Genomic DNA, 20,742 nt, shown 5'->3' on the forward strand with positions numbered 1-20,742 from the left:
TTCATAACCTTTATTTCTACTCATCTTACAAAGCCTAAGTCAACCTCCTGAATTTCTCTACAAAGGAATTTGTAGGGTTTACTGCTGAAGTTAATTCTAGACTGTGGCTCATGCAGGTGAAAATAAAAATCATTTATTCTAGAAAGAAGAAACCAAATTCTCTACTGGAGAGGGAAGAAAGACCTCAGAAATAAATCAACCAATCACATTAAATAGAAAAAGGACATGAGAAAGGTAGATAAATTATAAAACAAACTGTGGCCTTGGCCAAGCCATGTTAACTTCTCTGAGCCCAGTTGCTGCCTCTGTTAATGAGAATAATAACACCGTACACAGATTTCACATCAGGCTGCCATAGGGCTGTTGAGAAGGTCAGAACACTGTCTGCCAATAACGGTGACTTACTGCCCCAGTTGGCCAAGTTTCTCAGTTTTGAAACCAAAGTAGTCCCCAGAAAACCTAGATGAGTTGGGTATCATACTACCAATTGAGTTTTTAATGTCCAGAGTAGATTTTGGAGTACAGAAAGAAATTCACACATTAACATGTATCTGAATCAATATTCAGTCCATTTAAGTTTAAGTTAGAAAACTTAAACTCATCTATAAACATAGTTTTTATTAATAAGTATATAAGTTCAAAAGTATGAAAATAAGAATAATTATTTTCTCTCATCCTTGAACTAATGTTCCATTAGGTTAAAAATTTAAAAGATTATATTCCCCTAAAAACAACAACAAAGAATCTATTCCTCTAACAAATAACCACTTACATAAGTTGAACTAAGTAAATACCCTTAAATATTTAAAACAAACAACGCTTACAACTTTAATGTCAAACCCTCTTGTGCATTTAAGTTACCTCATAAAACAGTTATAAATTTAACAAACAAAATCTTGCTAAATCCAAATACTCAACAAACCTAAAAGGCAAAGGGTTAAATACCCAAAATAGGGATCCCTGGGTGGCTCAGTGGTTTAGTGTCTGCCTTTGGCCCAGGGCATGATCCTGGAGTCCCGGGATCAAGACCCACATCAGGCTCCCTGCATGGAGCCTGCTTCTCTCTCTGCCTCTCTCCCTCTGTGTCTTTCATGAATAAATAAATAAAAATCTTTTTAAAAATACCCAAAATATATAAAGAACTTATACAATGCAACTCCCCCAAAACAAATAATCCAATTTAAAAATGGCAGAAGACACAAACAGACAATTCCTCCAAAGACAAACAGATGGCCAAAAGACACATGAAAATATGTTCCTCATCACTTACCATCAGGGAAATGCAAATCAAACCTACAATGAGATATCAACTCACACCTGTTAGAATGGCTAACAACACAAGAAATAACAGGTGCTGGGGGGGATTAGAGAAAAAGGAACTCTCTTACACTGTTGGTGGGAATACAAACTGGTGCAGCCAGTGTGGAAAACAGTATGGAGGTTCCTCAAGAAGTCAAAGATAGAACTATGCCATGAACCAGCAATTGCACTACTGGGTATTTACTGAAAGAATACAAAAATACTAATTCAATGGGATATATGCACCCCTTTGTTTATAGCAGCATTATTTATAATAGCAAAGATATGGAAACATTCCAAGTGCCTATCAACTGATGACTGGAAAAAGATGATGTGGTAGATATATACAGTGGAATATTATTCAGCATAAAAAAGAATGAAATCTTGCTGTTTGCAACAACACAGATAGAGCTAAAGAGTATTATGCTAAGCAAAATAAGTCAGAGAAAGACAAATACCGTATGATTTTACTCAAATGTGGAATTTAAGAAACAAAACAAATAAGCAAAGGGGAAAAGAGGAGAGAGAGAGAGAAAAAAAAAAGACTTAATTACAGAGAACAAACTGATGGTTACCAGAGGAAAGGGAGGTGATGGGATAAATAAAATGGGTGTTAGGGCGTATCTCACAGGTTTGTGTTTAATTTTCCCATTCAAGTGGATGGTCATTGTTGGACACAGACTGGTATTATGCATCCTTTCCTCCTTCACAGAGTTTTTACCACTGTCCTTCAGATGAATAAAAGAACTTAGCCTCCCTTTTTCTCTAGGATGCATGGAAAATGAAGTTAGGTGATTTTAATAAATGGTCTTATCCCTATAGTATATGCCAAATAAATAAAAGTGAGGGGATCCCTGGGTGGTTCAGTGGTTTAGCGCCTGCCTTTGGCCCAGGGCATGATCCTGGAGTCCCGGGATCGAGTCCCGGGATTGAGTCCCACGTCGGGCTCCTGGCATGGAGCCTGCTTCTCCCTCCTCCTGTTTCTCTGCCTCTCTCTATGTCTATCATAAATAAATAAATAAATCTTTAAAAAAAAAAAGTGAGACTGGTGATATAAACATTTTAAAGGCTTTAAAAGGACCAGAAGAAAATAAAATATAATATTTTTATAATCTTGTGATAGAGGAGACTTTCCTAAATAAATCACAAAATCCAAGACGCCATCAAGAAAATCAATAATGACTTTCCCTACATAAAAACCCAAGCCTTCCATATGGCAAAAGATACCATAAACAAAGTTAAAGGACAAATAACAGTCTTTGAGAAAATATTTTTAAGAGACGTAATAGTTAAAAGGTAAGTAACACCACTAACTGAAAAAACAACACATCAAAGAATATGAACCAGTGATATATACAAAAAAGGCTGAAATGACAGCATATGAAAGATGTTCAACACCACTAGCATCAGGGAAATGGAGAATAATAAAACAAAGGTCATTTGCCTCTCTGATGGGCAAACATGGAAAAGATTGAGGCTATCCATAATTGTCAAGTATATGGGGGAAGATCAAATATGAATACTAGTGTTGCACACATATCATAATATACATGATTTTGAGAGAGCAATTTGATAGGCTCTAATTATTTTCTGCAACAAGTATTACATTCATAACTCCCAAGTAAACTTCTAAGAAGCCACTCTTGATAAGTAATGAAGGCAATTTCAAATTCTTTCTCTCCCAGTTTACTCATTTTTTATGAGGTTTATATAGAACACACTTTTAAAGATAGTTTTTGGGTTGCTTTCAATACTAAATAAGGAAGCCTGGAAGCACTGATCATCTTTAAAAACACTACTCTAGCTCTTTAAGTGAGAGTTTATTTAAAAAATTTTCCATAGTTGTCTGAACTGATATTAGCCATGTTATCTGGCTACTTCTTACTGTGATTAACCAACTGACTGGCTCTATGGTCGGGGGCTACTTTGTCCTGCTTTCCCCTCCCTGGTTTCCCTTGACCAACACTCAGTTGTATGTATGCTTTTTGCTTTACTGCTATTTGGTTAAGCTTTAATATAAAGCTGAGTCTTGGTGTAAAGTTTTATCAATCTGGGATGCCTGGGTGGCTCAGTGGTTGTGTGTCTGCCTTCGGCTCAGGTTGTGATCCCAGGGTTCTGGGATGGAGTCCTGCATCAGGCTTCCTGAAGGGAGCCTCCTTCTTCCTCTGCCTATATCTCTGCCTCTCTCTGTATGTCTTTCATGAATAAATAAATAAAAATCTTTAAAAATAAATAAATAAAGTTTTATCAATCTTTATAGTCATCCAAACAACACACATTTTTCCAGAGCCTGGCATATTCCCTTACCCCACTGTCTTTCCTAAACAGGGCCACAACAGGCCTGTGATGCCCTTGTTTGACTTAGGAATACACGTCCCCTCAAGTGTACTTCCACGCCAGGTCGCACAGCTCTATGAGTGGAGCGCAGGTGTTCTTCAGCCCCCTGGGCCACAGTACTAGTTGTCCTGCTCCTCACACCAGTCCTCATTCAACTGATGCACAGGAAATCTTTGCAAATTGCCATTTCCTCATTTCAAATGGTCACAGAATACAGTGGCACCTACTACAGTTAATGCTGCAGATATGTGGCTCAGGTTTCTTTCCTTGGCTTCTCCTAAGCTGCCCTTTGAGATTTCATCAGGTGTCCAAATCTCCTTTGTTAATGCTTTTAGCCACCCCACCCCCACCAACATCACACACACCCTATAGGCTCAGTGTTTGCCCAGGGAACAGAGAGTGACGGAGAAGTTAATTGGTGTCTTATCCTTTTTACTGCTGTGGTCTTATCAGCAAAAAAGAATGATAAGGTGATTTTTCTTCTTGGCCTTCAGTTTAAGTTCTGAGCTTCCTTTCCTCAGAGGAAAAGAAACAGCCCTTTGTGCTTCACAGCCTAAAACAGAGAGGCCCTAGAATAAAGCCTTCTCATGCAGATCTTTGTTTGGAAGCCAGACTTATGAATTATGCAGGATCAAAGGAGGGAAGTGTGGCTCAGCTCCACTCAGGGTGGCTCCCCAGGAGGGGGAAGTGTGTGCAAGCATGTGTGTATTTGTGTTTGTGTGTGTGTGTGTGCATGTGTAAGGGTAGTGAGTTTCCAGGGGCCCACCACTCCTGTTGGAACTCAGGTGTGAAGCTACTTGAAAGCCTATGAAGGTTGGATACAATACATTCTTGCTTTGAGAGCCTGGGTTTGGGCCTCCATGGATAACCTGTAGCCATCGGAGAGAGATGCAGCACGAAGAAGCCTTTCTATGGTCTTCCCAGTGTCCTCCTGGACTAGCACATGGGATAGCGGAAGGGGCAGTAGAAACCAAGGCACCCATCATGGTCTACAAATCGGGATATCCCTACTTCCCTGGGCCTATGAAAGCCTGGGGGACAGAAACAGAGACCCAGTGATAATATTGGACTTTTCCCCAGCTCTAAAGAGTGAGGAACTTGCAGCCAAGTTTAATTTGATTTTAGAGAAATATAGGAATGTGGCATTCCTTGCAGTTGAGTATTATGCAGTAATTCTTACTATTGCCAACATTTTCTTCAATAATGTAATTTATAGAAATCCCCTCTGGAAAGAAAAGGGTTCCTGCATTTTGAGCAGAGTTTCCTTAACTCTTTCCTATTACAAATTCTCTCTTGTTTAAACAACACATATAGTTTAGTTCATAACATGAATTTATTTAGTGGAAACATAAGTTGTTAGGATCTTCCTAAGTGCTCTACTCCTCATTTTAAAAAAGACAGAAACAGAATCTTCAAGAAGAGTCATGAAAATGAGGCCTGGAATTGGGACCTACCAACCTAGATGTGGATCTTGGTTACTCTAAAATTCTGGTGCCCAAGAGGAATCAATTGGGGAACAATTGGGTGAATAGCAAGTAGATAAAAGGATTTAGTCCCTTTGACTCAAGAGTTTTCAAGTAACACTCGCTGTGCAAAAATGCAATGTGTGTTTGGCACTGGAAATACAGAGGAATAAATGATATGGGTCCTTTCAAGAGGAAGGCTCCACTAGCTCACTGGAGAGATAAGACAATGGGCCATGAAATATACGATGAGCTGGGTACACAGGAGCCCAAAGAGACAAAAGGACTAATGAGTCAGGGAAGTCTCCCTGGAGGAGGGACACTGGGAGGACACTGTTGCCCATCCAATTTCCTGATTTTGCTGTCTGGAAGAGAAAGGTGGAATGGAAGGAACAGAAGTTTCCAGAGCCTTGACAAAGGGACAGAGGTAAAATGGTCAAAAATGGTCAATACCCGGCTGTGAGGTCAGTGAGGCATGCTGGGGTGGGAAATACATGGAGTTATATCTAGAGAGGAGGATCAGATTGTAGATGGTTTTCAGTGCTGGGGAGACGAGTTCAGACATGAGGCAGTTGCATTTCCAGCACAGAAATTACATGATGAGAGCAAGGTTTAAGGAGGATTAGCAGGCAGCTCCCATAGGAGATACCAAGAATTAAAGACTCTTTGGGTTAGTAATGACTTCTTTGTAATAATGCTTATGGTATGAAAAAAAAAAGTTGACTTTGAGATGCAAGCACTGTGTGTTGTGCATAATGCTTCCAAAGGGTTTATACCTTGATACGACTTAATCTGCACTATAAGTACTGGAGTGAAGGGATTAGTGACTTAGGAAATCAACAATCAGGAGGGTCTGGGTTGAAGAAATTTGGGAGCTGGTGTAACACGAGATGTCCAAGTGTTGACTTCATGAGGTGGTATGAGAAATTGCAAAAGTTGGCTAAGGACCGTGCCCTGTAAGAGCACACTCACAGGAGGAATAACTGGAGTATCCCCAGAAACAAGTGCTGGAGTCCAGGAGAGCCTCCAGGAAACTGTCCCAGACATGGTGAGTAATGTGACACCTGCGAGCAACCTCACTGCACTCACTGCCTGATTTTGCCCATGTTCACTCATTCCTTCACGTATTCACTCAAATTCTTTCATTTTTTCAAGTATTTACATCCGCTAAGGTGCTATGGAAGGTAAAGATTTCAACAACACATGGCATGCTCTCTATAATCCAGTGAGAGAGAAGAAAACTCACATGAATGATGGCAGTTCAGAGCTGCTGTTCTCTTCTTCCTCTCTCACTCCTCCCCAACATCCCCTCTTTCTGAAAAACTAAAATATCTGTTGTGTTGGTAGCTGACTAACTCTCACTTTTCCTTCATGAGCTTCAATGTCAACATTTGCTTTTTTGTTTAATAACAAGAGTGAAGATACTCGGTAAGAAGTTTCTAGAGTTCCCTAATTTTCCCTTCTTTCTAAGGGGTATGAATTGGAGGAAGTTTCTTTGGTTTGTCTGAGCTGAGGTACGGAGGCATATGGAACAGTCTGGAGAAAGGGGGTCACCCTTAGGGGGAAGGGGCCAGGCTTCCTGAAAAAAGGGAGAATGAGAGTTGGATTGCGGGGTGAGAGATTGCTCCAGAGAGAAAGAGAAGGGGAGGCAGGCTGGAGGAACAGAGACTGTTACGACAGAGATTGGTGGGGAGAGAAGAGAGAGAGGGTCTGGGCACCCATGTGCACAGAGGGATATGAGAGGAAGAGACTGTTGCCTATCGGAGGGAAGTTTTGCTGTGTGTTACGCAGTGAAACACTTGGACCATGGCCTGCACTAGGACTATTTTTAAGGGTTCTGGGTGGGGGTGGAGATGTTGAGATGTTAATAGTGCAAACCAGTGCTAAGACTGAAGGCAGCTTGGTCTTATTTAGGGGTGTTCCTGCTACCTTCAGCTTTGCAGTCAGGTTTCCTCATACTTCTCTATCTGTGCATATTTGATATCTGAGCCTATTGGCCTATGAGCCTATAATGGTTATAGATAGGACTTTTTATGGCTGCTGCTTGGCCTTATGTTCTCTACTCTCCCTCTCGAACATACTGCCAATTCCACCATTTTCTTGGCTACTCCTTTGGCCCCACCTAGCTAGCCCTCCCCTGATGGAATGCTTCTTCCACATTTCTCTTTAAACTTGGAGGTCTTCCACTGATCATCTCAACTACGTATCTTCACTTTCAACATACTCTGAATGCTAGGCTTTTATGAAATTTTGATTCTGACAGTTCAAATTATCACCTGGTTCATTCATAGTCTATATACATCCTAAAGTCAGAAATATAGATATTTGGGGATCCCTGGGTGGCTCAGCGGTTTGGTGCCTGCCTTTGACCCAGGGCACGATCCTGGAGTCCCTCTGCCTGTATCTCTGCCTCTCTCTCTCTCTCTCTATATATATATATCTATCGTGAATAAATAAATAAAATCTTTAAAAAAATTTAAAAAAAAAGAAATATAAATATTTGTATTCCTCCAAAGGACACATGGTGCTTGGATTATAGTTCCTTTAGATAACCACACAGCTCCCTCCCTCATTTCATTCAGATCTTGCATAGAATAGCAACACTTCTGCTCACTCTCTAACTTCTCTTCTTGCTTTATTTTTCTTTATCACCTGATATATTGTGTATTTATTTATTAAATTTGTGGATAACTGTCCTCTCTGCTCTCCTAGAATGTAAGCTCTACAAGGGCAAGGACCTTGCCTGCATTTCTAGGCCTGATACTATGGCTTGCATAAATACTCATTTGGTAAATGGATTCCAGATAGATATCAGGTACTTAGGCAATGTGGAACTGAATTATAGAACTGGAAGTGCATGTCTAAATATAACCTCATAAAACAAGGATTTAACTTTGTTCGGATTGAAATTTTTGAGTAACTGGAAGTTCAATCTTTTCTTTCTCTTCCATGGGAATTTAAAAAACGTTCAAAAAACATAAGCTTAGGGGTGCCTAGGTGGTTCAGTCAGTTAAGTATATGCCCTTGGCTCAGGATATGAACTCAGGGTCCTGGGATCAAACCATGAGTTGGGATCCCTGCTTGGTGGGGAGTCTGCTTCTCCCTCTTCCTCTCCCTTTGTGCATTCTCTCTCTCTACCTCTCTCACTCCCTCAAATAAATTAATAAAATATTTTTTAAAACCCTAAAACATAATCTTAACTCAGATAAAACAATAAATAATTAAATGGATAATATTATACTTAATATTTTCAATTTATAATATTTAATCTAAGAAAAGCAAAAAGGTAAAAATTCATGACATTCTGATATATTAATGATAAATGGAGGTTACACTTAATATTTTCAGTTTATAATATTCAATCTAAGAGAAGCAAAAGGGAAAAATTCATGACATTCTGATATACTAATAAGAAATATTTATAATTTTTTTGTAAGGCAATTTTTCTTTTGCTATGCTAGACTTGGACTACATATTTAAACTGGCACTTGAATGTATGTCATATGCCTTCTAAAAAATATTATGAGTTATATATCAGAAGAATTCATGGAACATGTAAGCAAAGGCTTTCTACTTATAAAAGGTAAGTATAAGCAACTGGTTAATTGCCTCCCAAATCAAATAATGGTGAGGCTACCTCTCTGGGAGCCCCCAGTATCCCTTCTTGGAATCCTAAGCACAGCCTCTCCGACTCAGAAGTAACATAACCCTGACTTGTATGATCATCTTTCACCTGCTTTTAAAAATAATTTTGCAAACCACGTTTATAATTTTTAAAGCTTTGTCAAAATAATCATGTACAGTGTTAAGGAAAAAATAAGTAAAATGATGGTTTCCTGTCTTCTCCAGTACCGCTCTGCAGAGGCAACTGTTTCTCATTTTTCATGACATTTCTTCTGGTAGGTATCTCCACGTCTTTGAATAATAATGCTCATATTGTGATTGCATGATATAACTATTTTTTAAACAAGGTTTATTTATTTATTTTTAGAGAGAGTGTGCACATGAGTAAGAGGAGGGGCAGAGGGAAAGAATCTCGGGATGCCTAGATGGCTCAGCAGTTAAGGGTCTGCCTTCAGCTCAGGGTGTGATCCTGGGGCCCCGGGATCAAGTCCCGCATTGGGCTCTTGGGCTCCCTGCATGGAGCCTGCTTCTCCCTCTGCCTGTGTCTCTGCCTCTCTCTCTCTTCTCTGTCTCTCTCTCTTTCTCTATGAATAAACAAATAAAAAGTCTTTAAAAAAAAAAAGAGAGAAAGAATCTCAAGCTGACTCCCTGCTGAGCGGGGAACCTGACGCAGGACTCAGTGTCACAACTCTGGGATCATGACCTGAGCTGAAATCAAGAGTTGGATTGGATGCTCAGCCAACTGAGCCACGCAGGCACTCCATGATGTATCCATTTGAAGAGGGTGGGAGAAGAACAGAGAAATGAGTTTGCCAACAGAACAAAAATCTGAATTATATCTGACTTGTCATTAGCAACATTGGAGGCTAAAAAAGCACTGGAGTAATTTTTCAACATTCTAAGAAAAAAATGATGCTTAATATAAAAATCTGCTAGCTAAGGTATCAATGAAACATGAAAATTAAAGACAAGGATGAAGAAGATTTATTACCCACATATCCTTTCTAAAAAAAGTTACCTGAGGATGTACCTCAGTAAACTAAGGGAGTAAGACCATAAAAGAAGGAAATGTGGGATCCAGGCAGGAATTTAAGCCAGTGAAGAGACAGAGTAATTTCTGTGCAAGAGTCATGATGGTCTCAGGGATCTCAGGGACAAAAAAGGGGATATCATAGAATACTTGATTAGATAAAGAGATCAGATAGGCTTGAGAATAATATAATGGCAAAGATTCTCAGAAACACAAATACAAACTTGAGAGGGGGAAAAATCAAAAAAGCCATACAAGAAAAGAAATGCAATCAGAGTGATTAATAGCCCTACAGCAAACAATATTTTTATAGTCACAATAATGTAAACCCTGTTGCTCATTTTCAATGTCTTAGACAAAAACTGTCGAGAGAGCATGAAAAGACTTAGTTTGGCCACGGAACAGATTATAAATGTCATAGAGAAATTTTTCTGTGTCCTCAATGTATACATTTAATGATTATATGTCTAGGAGACTCGTGTCCTTCACCTCAGGGAAATGTCTTATCGTTCCCATTATCTATTTCTCCTTTTGGTAACTTAAACTAATCAGATGTGGGATATCCTAATTAGCCCTCTGTGATTCTTTTTTTTTTTTCTTATGATTTCTAAGAAAATCTTTGTCCTTTCTTTGAGATATGTCTTTGAATTTATATTGCAATATTTCTGTTGAATTTTTTTAGTTTTTACAAATTTATTTTTAAAAAGAGTTTTAAAATTTATTTGAGATAGAGAGGGAGAGAGCACAGTGGGGGTGGGGGTGGGAGAGGGATAAGGAGAGAGGGAGAGGGGAGGAGTAGAGGGAGAAGGAGACTCCCTGGTGAGTAGGGAGCCCCACGTGGGGCCAAACCCAAGACCCTGGGGTCAAAACCTGAGCTGAAGGCAGACGTTTAACTGACTAAGCCAGCCAGGCATCCCTTACAAATGTATTTTTAATTTCCAAAGGCTATTCATACTTCTCTGATATTCCTCTTTCATCGTATCCTGTTCTCTTATGATGCAATATCTTCTCAAATACCTCTGAGAATACTAATTGGAGGTTTCTTTCTTCCCTTCTTGTTTCCTATCTTTACTCTTTCTTCTGGTCATTCTTGTGTTTATTTGTATTTATCTTTAATGTTGTGGCGTTTCTTCAAATATTTGGTCATCCTCAGCTGTCTTTACTTCAGAATGAGGCCATAAGATGTTACTTGATACTTTTTTTTTTTTTTTTTTTTTGCACCTGGATAGGGCTTATTAATTGAATCTTCACCTTGTGGTGATCTAGTTTTGCCAGTTACTTGCTGTGTGATCTTAGGCAAGTTATCTGACCACTCTGTGCTTGCGTTTCTTCCTAGAGCTGTTATGAACATTAAATAAATTAATATATAACATAGTCATTATAGTGCTATATAACTTTTTGCTATTTGTATTATTTCTACTGTGACTACTCGGCGGAAACCCAGATATCTGGCTAAGGAACTCCTAAATACCAACAAGCCAAGGAGCTTATCTGTGAGGCTGTTACATTTTGTAGAGAAGAGAATATGGTTGTTTTTTATTAGGAGTGAGGTGATGCAGTGGGGAGAGCCTATCTGGCTGCTACGCACAGAGAGTGAGAGTCCAACTGCTCCTTTGTACTATTTTATTCATCACCACAATTTCACCTCATCAATCACTCAGCTGACGTTTATGAGTTGCCTAGTGCCCTAAGTTCTGCTCTACAAAAGATTTCTTTCTTGGTTCTATCCTCCTCCAACCTCCTACTTATGCAGTATGAGTTTAGCTTCCTCTGTTCTCTTTCTTCTGCCACCACTCTTCCAACCACCGTTTACCCTCCAGAGAAATCTTTGAAATGTTATCTGCTGAGAGTCCCTCTGCCATTACTAATTATCACATTTTAAATACCTTTATTTTCATTTTAGTGGCAATAAAATGAAGCATGCCTAATCCACCATCTTTAAATCAGACATGCATAAATTCTCTTGACAGAGTACCAGGTTCCATGTATGAAATCCTGGATCTTTTATGTACTTTTCTTACACTTGTAGGGTCCTTTAAGCTTAAGCAAGATGAGGAAGAAAGGGAAGAAAGGAAGTGGTCGCCAAAGTGACTTGATTTAGTTGTGGTCCCTCAGAAGACCTCTACTTCTACTAACGCATTCCATTCCTGGAATGATCCAGTTGATCTGAATTTGCAGTCAGCAGGAGAGAGGGTTTTAGGCAAAGTTTCAGGAAAGATATTACAAGTAATAATAAAAATAAATCACTAAAAGAGTGAGATATAAATTACTTCTAAGTTCTGAAGTTATTATGAGCATTTCTTTTACCATAACCACCACCAGATCATTCCTTCATGATGCTACTGCTGGAAGTCTGTACGTATATCAGCTCAAGAAGATTTTGGGCTATTTCTGCAAAATGCAGTAGTAATTTTATTATGAATAACATAATAATGGCATATGATTCACTATTTTCATTACATTTATTGTATGTAGATATTGAGTAAACTTAGGCCATTGCTTTGAAGCTCAAGTTGGGGGAATTCACAATCATTTGTGAAATCTAAATATCTTAAAATTTTTCTTTTAAGCAACAGTAACTTCAATAGATTATGAACTACCCTTCAAACAAATAATTACGGAAATAATAGATTGGTGATCACAACCATAATTAAGGAATTTACTAATAGCTAATCCATGTTAAAGGAAAATGTGTTCCAAAAAAAAAAAAAAAAAAAAAGGAAAATGTGTTTTAACCATGACATACATTATTAATTAGGGACTAACTAGAACAACAGAAACCATTATACAGATTTGTAACAGAGAAAGTTTAATGCAGAGAATTGATTATGTAAGTTGATGGGTGACTGAGAAGTTGAAGTTAGTGACAGTGGGAAGTCATCTACAATGCTGAGCTGAGGGACAATCAGAAAGGGATGATATTACCAGAGCCCAGGGGTTGGGATCACCAATAGCAGCAGGAAATACAGCAGGCCCTTCTGGCAGGGGCTGGAGCCTTGTTATAACTACTGTCAGAGATACCACCCAAGGGCAGGAAGCTTGGGAGAAATACCCTGGTCCCTTCCTTCTGCCCCATTGCTTCTCTCTAGCTGAGTGCATCTGGAACCCAAGTGACCAGGCAGTCTCGGAAACCTGTCTGCTGTGGTCAGTCCCCTGAGACACAGAGCAGAGCAGGTGAAGGGAAGGAATGGGTCTGAAAGCAAATGGGCGCATGAACTATACAACATATACATAATATTATAGATCATATGGACGTTCCTTCAGCTAAATATATGACAAGTACTGGTGTACAATATATGTACGTATAACTCTGTAGTTATGTCTGTACTCAGATTAAATTGGAACCATAGTCTTGGCCAGATGAGCAAGGAATATCTTAATGGATTAAAATCAGGTTCTGACCAGCCATAAACAATTGCAAACAGAGCTATCAATTAAATGAGGTTTCTTGGGGTGCCTGGTTGTCTCAGTGGGTAAAGCACATGATTCTTGATCTTGGGGTTGTGAGTTTGAGCCCCACCTCTTGTTGAGAGATTACTTAAAAAAAAAAAAAAAAAAAAAAAAAGGAGGGCAGTCCGGGTGGCTCAGCGGTTTAGCTTACGGCCTTCAGCCCAGGGTGTGATCCTGAAGACTTGGGATCCAGTCCCACATCAGGCTCCCTGCATGGAGCCTGCTTCTCCCTCTACCTGTGTCTCTGTCTCTCTCTGTGTCTCTCATGAATAAATAAATAAAATCTTAAAAAAATAAATAAATACTGGAGGGTATTATGCTGAGTGAAGTAAGTCAGTCGGAGAAGGACAAACATTATATGTTCTCATTCATTTGGGGAATATAAATAATAGTGAAAGGGAATATAAGGGAAGGGAGAAGAAATGTGTGGGAAATATCAGAAAGGGAGACAGAACGTAAAGACTGCTAACTCTGAGAAACGAACTAGGGGTGGTAGAAGGGGAGGAGGGCGGGGGGTGGGAGTGAATGGGTGATGGGCACTGGGGGTTATTCTGTATGTTGGTAAATTGAACACCAATAAAAAATAAATTTAAAAAAAATAAAAAATAAAATAAATAAAATAAATAAATAAATAAAAAGGAAGAGTAAATGATACTCTTTTATTTTTTAAATTAGGAAACACATCAACACATTTTGGACATGCAAACCATTTCCCTCCTTTCATTTTACATCTAATACTAACACTATGAGCATGCAATCTACAACTCCCATGATGGCACGAATGATCTGCCCACGCAGAACTCACAGACTGTGTGGTTTTTTAAACCAAGGACACCTAAGTTTAAGATTCTTTGGTAAATTTCATGGGACTATCAAAGAGTAATATTCTGAAACCTAGGCTTTACAAATAATGAAGAACAGAACAGTTCTGCGATTCTTCCTTCATAAGAGCTAGTAGTGGAAGTGCTGCGCTGGCTGTTTTCCCACACTAATTTCTTCCTGGCAGAGGGCAGAATAAAACATTCACAGTAGACAGTGCCTTCTTTCAGAGACTCAAATCCACAGGGTATGTGGAGAGAAGAGAGCTTGAGTCTTGGTCTCCTTCCGACGTGAACATTAAGCTATAAAGAAAACTCCGGAGGGTTTGAGAGATGCCTTGGGCTTGTACTGATGCCTGGCTCCATGGACTGGGCTGGCTGAGCCCGGCTGGACACTGACTCACTTGCCATTTACCCTGAATGTCAGTGTCTCTTCCCAGCCCTCCTCTGCTCCCTCAGCCAGAATGTAAGCCAAGAGGAAATAAAAACATTAAGAAGCTATAGACTGTGCTGCCTTTTCCATTCTTACCTTTTGTTGCAATGGAAGAATAGCTTGGATGAACGAAAGGGAACTGCACAATTAATTCTAATAATTATAATGAAAATGGGTAGAAGGGAGAAGAGGAGAAAGAGCAGAATAAAGGGGGAGGAGCTAAGGAAAACACTTCCCCAGTTAACGAAAGCGCTGCCCCCTCACACCCCACCCCCAGCTTCAAGGTTATTCACAAAGAAAGTCTCCTGGTATCTGGTTATGGGGGTTGGCTAATTACTGGGGGCATTAAAATAGTTGGACCCCGAGGCCAGCTAAATCAGATCCCTGAGCTCCAGGTGTGCGCTCGCTCGAGGACTCTGGGGAACAGGCTTTAGCGAGAAGTGGGGAAAAGGATGCTTAGCAGTGGCTGCTGCCCCAGAAACAGGAGATGGGCCAGCGGGTAGCCAGGGCCTGTGTGGAAGCCTCTGGAGCCTGCCATCTGGGGAGAAGACAGGGGCCCACGTGGGGCCTTCCCCTTGTGGGTATGGTGTTTCTTTTTCTTCCTTTCTTTTCTTTCTTTCTTTCTTCTTCTTTTTTTTAAAGATAAAACGTAAAAAAAAAAAAAAAAGATAAAACATTCAGAGCCACACACACATAAAAAAGGTCTTACCTGGGTGAGACCCAGGTGTCAGTATTTTTGAGATCTCTTTGATTCCAATGTGCAGCCAGAATGGAGAACCTCAGAAGTGTGCCCCACCTTGAGGATAACATGGCCAAAGGTGAAAAGCAGGAGTTCTGGAGGTGACCGGAAAGGAACCACAGTCACTATTTAGAGGTAGTAGCTCCCAGTTGGGGGCTGTACCAGGAAATTTCTTCTCACTGGAAAGCTCAGTAATCTGGAAACTGCCACGCCCAGCCCCTCCTAAGGACTGACATTGCCTTCTACTCACATGCTCTGAGCAGAAATTCCCAGTGGGGGTGATCTTGTCTACTGGGTGGCCTTTGGGAAGTCCACGGGGGTGTTTTCAGATGCTATAGTGATGAATAGGTTAGGGCTTGGCCAGGAATGAGGAGGCCAGGAGGCCGTTAGAATGGATGAGGGAGGGATAGGGAAGGAAACTAGCACTGGAAACCTCTCAGATGCCAGGCACTCTGATGGGCCCTTGTGAGAGGTGCGAACCCTCACCTTGCCACTTTTCCACCCCCAACACACGCCTGTGCACATGCCTACTGAGGCACTATAGTCTTATACAGCTTTTCTGAGTGTAGGGAGAAGAAATGTACCAATGCAAGGAAGCTAAGAGATGGAACCCAGGGATGAGACTGGAGAATACTCTCTCTGCATAAGGCCAGAATAATTAGCTCACACTGAATAGGGTCAAAGTTGAGTTAACAGAAGCACTATGAATCTCCAATGCAGACAGATGGGATTGGGAAAAGAACAAACTTATCCTCACAGCATGAGGTCTGCTTGGCCTTAGATATCTTAGGACAGAAAGAGCAGCACCCTCAGCAAAACTCCACCATTCTTTAAAGCTCATCTCCCTGTGTCCCCTGTGGGACAGAGTTCACCTTTTCCCAACACAACAAGCCCGATATCAGCCATCCAGGCCCACAGGTTCATCTGCAAGGGCAGCCCTGTGGCCATTCCATATCTATGTCCCGAGGATTGACCCTGGCCAACCCTCACCATCCCTCCCAAAGCCTTTTTTTTTTTTTTTTTTTTAATGTTGTGTCATCCCAGGAACACTGCATCTCCTTTTCCCACAGAAACCACCAGAGCTTCTTCCCAGGCCAGATATCTATCCAGAAGAAGTGCCACATCTTTTCAACCCACTCAAACACAATCTTACCCAGCTTCCTTCTTTCGCCCACTTCCCACCCTCACCTCCCACAATCTGGATATTATGCCCACTTCTCAACCACAGCTATTTTTCCAGAGGTCACCAGGGCTCTCCTAACTACCTACTCCAGTCGCCTCTTCTCAGGTTTTTGTTTGTTGAGTAAATTTTAGGTTTTCTGAAGTTTTCGGGCAGATAGAGAAGTAAAATAGTATAATAAACATATACACCTATTTCTTAGATTTAACCATTGTCAACATTTTGCCATAATTGTTTCCTTCCTTTTGTTGAATATTAAATAACAAATTAAACATTCTGACATTTCACCTTAAAATAATTCAGTATGCATTTCTAAAAAAAGAACATTTTCCCATACAACCACAGGATCGTATCACACCTAATAAACAATAGTTCTATAATACAAATTTTCCACACTCCAATTTCCTCATCTGTTCTAGAAGTGTTTTAATGGCTAGTGCATTCAGACCAAGTTGCAATCATGAATATCTAACTGTGTATGGTGGTTATGTCTTGGTTTTTACCAGTCACTGCACTGTGGCATCTGCTTCCACTAGGCAGTTACTTCTTGGAGGTCCTCCTTTGGCTTTTATAACATCAGTTCTCTCCTCTTCATTGCCTACTTCATTTCCTACACTTGACTATCTGTTTTCATCATAGAGCCTTCCTTTGCCACTTGTTTTTTCTGGGTGCTTCATGGAATTCTGTCCATGGCTGTCCATTCTCACCTGAAACTTACTTCCTAGGCAATTCTGAACCATATTGCACTGTATACCACATTTTGTTTATTTATTTCTTAATTTATAGACATCAGGGTTGTTTCTATTTTTTGGTTATTATGAATAATGCTGCTATGAATAGAATTTGTATATAATCAATTGTATTTGAACACAAGTTTTTGTGTGGATAAATGTTTTAATTTCTCTTGGGAAATATACCTGGGTGATAGATTGCTGGGTCATATGGTAATCTTACATTTAACAGCTTGGGAAACTGCCAAATGTTTTCCAAAGTGCCTTTACTGTTTTACAATCCCACTAACAATATATAAGGGTTCCAATTTCTCCTCATCCTTGTCAACACTTGTTATTGTCTTTTTTTTAAAAGACAATATTTATTTATTTATTTATTTATTTATTTATTTATTTATTTATTTAAGGGAGAAAGAGAGCACACGCTAGTGATGGGCAGAGACAGAGACAGAGGGGTCAGCAGACTTCCTGCTAAGCAGGGAGCCTGAAGCAGAGTTTGAGCCCAGGATCCCAAGATCATGATCTGAGCTAAAGGCAGCTGCTTAACTGACTGAGCCACCCAGGTGCTCCTATTGCCTGTCTTTTTTATTATAGTCATTCTAGAAGGTGCAAAGTGATAGCTCATTGTGGTTTTGAGTTGCATTTCTCTAATGGTTACTGATTTGAGCATCTTTTAATGGGCTAATAGGCCATTTGTACTTTTTTTTATTTTTTGAGAAATGTCTATTGAGATTTTTGTGCAATTTTTATTTTTTTTTTTTTTTTTTTTTTTTTTTTTTTTTTTTTTTTTTAAATTTTTTTTAATTTTTATTTATTTATGATAGTCACAGAGAGAGAGAGAGGCAGAGACATAGGCAGAGGGAGAAGCAGGCTCCATGCACCGGGAGCCTGATGTGGGATTCGATCCCGGGTCTCCAGGATCGCGCCCTGGGCCAAAGGCAGGCGCCAAACCGCTGCGCCACCCAGGGATCCCTTTTGTGCAATTTTTAAATTGGGTTGTCTTTTTACTATGGAGTTACAAGAGTTTTTATATATTCTAGAGACGAGTCCCTTAGCAGAGATATGATTTGCAAACATTCTGTGGGTTGTCCTAGGATGCTTTTGCATATGTGTGTGTGTGTGTGTGTTTGTGTGTGTGTATGTGTGTTTCTTGAAGTTGAGGGCAGTGCTTAGTCTCCAGCACAGTACGTATTCAATAAAGACTTACTGAATTCAGTTGAATTCTTCATAGGTTTTTCTGGCAAAGTCTTTGACCATCTGTTTTACTCTCCACTCAACTTTAACTTTCTTTCCTAGAGTGTAAGAAAATACAAATAAAAATGAAGGATATGCGCAATTTGGACTGGACATACACATTTAAAAAAAATCTAAAATGCAAATGGTTTTCAAACAATAGATTTTTAACAAATCATTCAATCTGTTTCCTTAGCTGCAAATTGGATGATTATATGATTGTCTCAATCCTTGCTTCTACTCTAACATTGAATATGTTTAATAATAATAAGTCAAGGCTATTCCTAGTGGCATGCTGAGCTCAGAACAAGTCACTTGGAATAATCACCATGGCTGTCTTGCTCTCTGCTATATTACAAGCACAGAGCACTGTGACCTACACATAGCAGGTAATAAACTGAGTGAATAATAATCAGTAAGCTCATACCTCCAAATACACTGGTGACTCCCACATTTTATCTCTAGCCTGGATTCTTTTCCTGATGGATCCCTTTGCTGATTCGACACTTCCAACTGCAGGGCTAGCAGGCATCACAATTGTGTCAAAAATAGAACTCATGATTCTCCACACCTCCTCAGACTTGCTCCCTGACTCCTTACCCAACATCAGGTTTTTTTTTTTTTTCTCTCCCCACCTTCTCTTTTTTCAAGGAGGCTCTACACCCAGCATGGAGCCCAGTGCAGGGCTTGAACTCAAGACCCTGAGATCAAGACCTGAGCTGAGATTAGGAGTTGGATGCTTCACAGACTGACCCACCCAGGCACCCCACTGGGGTTTCTAATTTCAGTAAATGGCACTACCTCCAAAGACATGCTCCAGCATAACTATTAGTAGTCATTCTTAACTCTTCCTCTTCCTTGAAAGTTATTCAATATGTCAAAAAGCCTTATCACTTCTACCTTCAAAACATATTCCAAATCTAATGTCTTCTTACCCTCTCCATAGTTTACCACTCGGATTCGAACCACTATCTTCTCTCCCCAGGATTCCTACAGCAGCCTCCTAACTGCTGTCCCTGAATCTGTTCTCTATCTACACTACACTGTTTTCTTCACATAAGGGCCGGGATGAATCTCTAAAAACTTAAGTTAGATCTTACCACTCTCCTGTTCAAAACTCTCCAAGGACCTCTAAACATATTCAGAATCAATCCAAAGTCCCACCAGTGGCCTGCTCAGGTGATCAGGCCTGGCTTCCTCTCTAATCTTACCACCTCTTTCTCTCTCTGCCTTGCTAACTCCAGTCTGATCATATATTCCTTGAGGATGGTCAGTAGGCTCTACCTCAGGGCCTTTGCACATACTGCTTTTAGCCTGCAACACTGGTTCACCTGAGGTTTCAGCATGGCTGACTCTCTTGCTTCATTCATGTCTCTGCTTGAATGTTACCACTTCAGGGAGGCCTAACCCAACCATCTTTCTAAAGAAGCCTCCTTTCAACTTACTATCCCTTTGTTCTGCTTTATTTTCATTCATGGTGTTTAGCATTCCCTAAATTAGAGTCTGTATTTATTTAGTTCTTGTTTCCCCCCACTAGAATGCAAGCTCTAAGAGGACAGAGATCTCGCCTTTGTTTATTGCTTGTTTCCTGCTACATCCCTAGTGCTAGGTACCATTTCCAGCACATTATAAACATTCAGTAGATATCACTGAATGAATAAATAAGCTGGTGATATCATAATCTGTCATCTGAGAGCAAGCCCTGGATTTGTGCTTTGGCTCTGCCATTACTAACTGAACAGCCTTGGGCAAATCATCAAATCTCTCTAGGTCTCGGTTTCCTCATTTATAAAAATGAGCTATTAATACCTACTGTGAAGGATGCTTAGAGATAAGAGATGAAAGCACCTGATATCAGGTGCTCACTTCATAGACCTGTAATTAGCCATAAAAACAAATACCCTTCCTCATGCATGACTTGGTTGAGGGACAAGCAATCATCAAACCTGTTCTCTTAAAACCAGAGCTCTTTTTTTTTTTTTTTTTTTTTTTTTTTTTATGATAGGCACACAGTGAGAGAGAGAGAGGCAGAGACACAGGCAGAGGGAGAAGCAGGCTCCATGCACCGGGAGCCCGACGTGGGATTCGATCCCGGGTCTCCAGGATCGCGCCCTGGGCCAAAGGCAGGCGCTAAACCGCTGCGCCACCCAGGGATCCCAAAACCAGAGCTTTTTGACAGAAAGTGGCACTAGATGCTAAGGAAGAAAATGAATCCATTTCAGCGCAGAAGACTCAGTGAGCTGGGTTTATATACCAGCCAGAAAAACTGGGCTCAGAGATACTACTTCCAAATTCAAGTCAAGGCACTGCTTTGTTCTACGGACAGCAGCAGGGTTGGAGGCAATGATTCAAAATGACCTCAGCTTTTGTCTAATCTGGTCCTGTGACCAGACCACAGGCAACGC

General features: G+C 40.2%; 1 protein-coding gene across 20 annotated transcripts in view; it reads right to left on the bottom strand.

Annotated features, from left to right (window-relative positions):
* ZBTB38 (zinc finger and BTB domain containing 38) overlaps nucleotides 1-20,742 on the bottom strand; it is a 132,924-nt gene that overhangs the window by 89,097 nt on the left and 23,085 nt on the right. For all 20 annotated transcript variants that reach the window (XR_012014852.1, XR_012014854.1, XR_012014850.1 and 17 more), the window contains exon 3: nucleotides 18,312-18,396. The gene's annotated coding sequence lies outside the window, so the exon portion shown is untranslated. The remainder of the gene's footprint in view (nucleotides 1-18,311; nucleotides 18,397-20,742) is intronic.

This window comes from Canis lupus, chromosome 22 (genome assembly GCF_048164855.1).
Source record: "Canis lupus baileyi chromosome 22, mCanLup2.hap1, whole genome shotgun sequence".
NCBI lineage: Eukaryota > Metazoa > Chordata > Mammalia > Carnivora > Canidae > Canis > Canis lupus.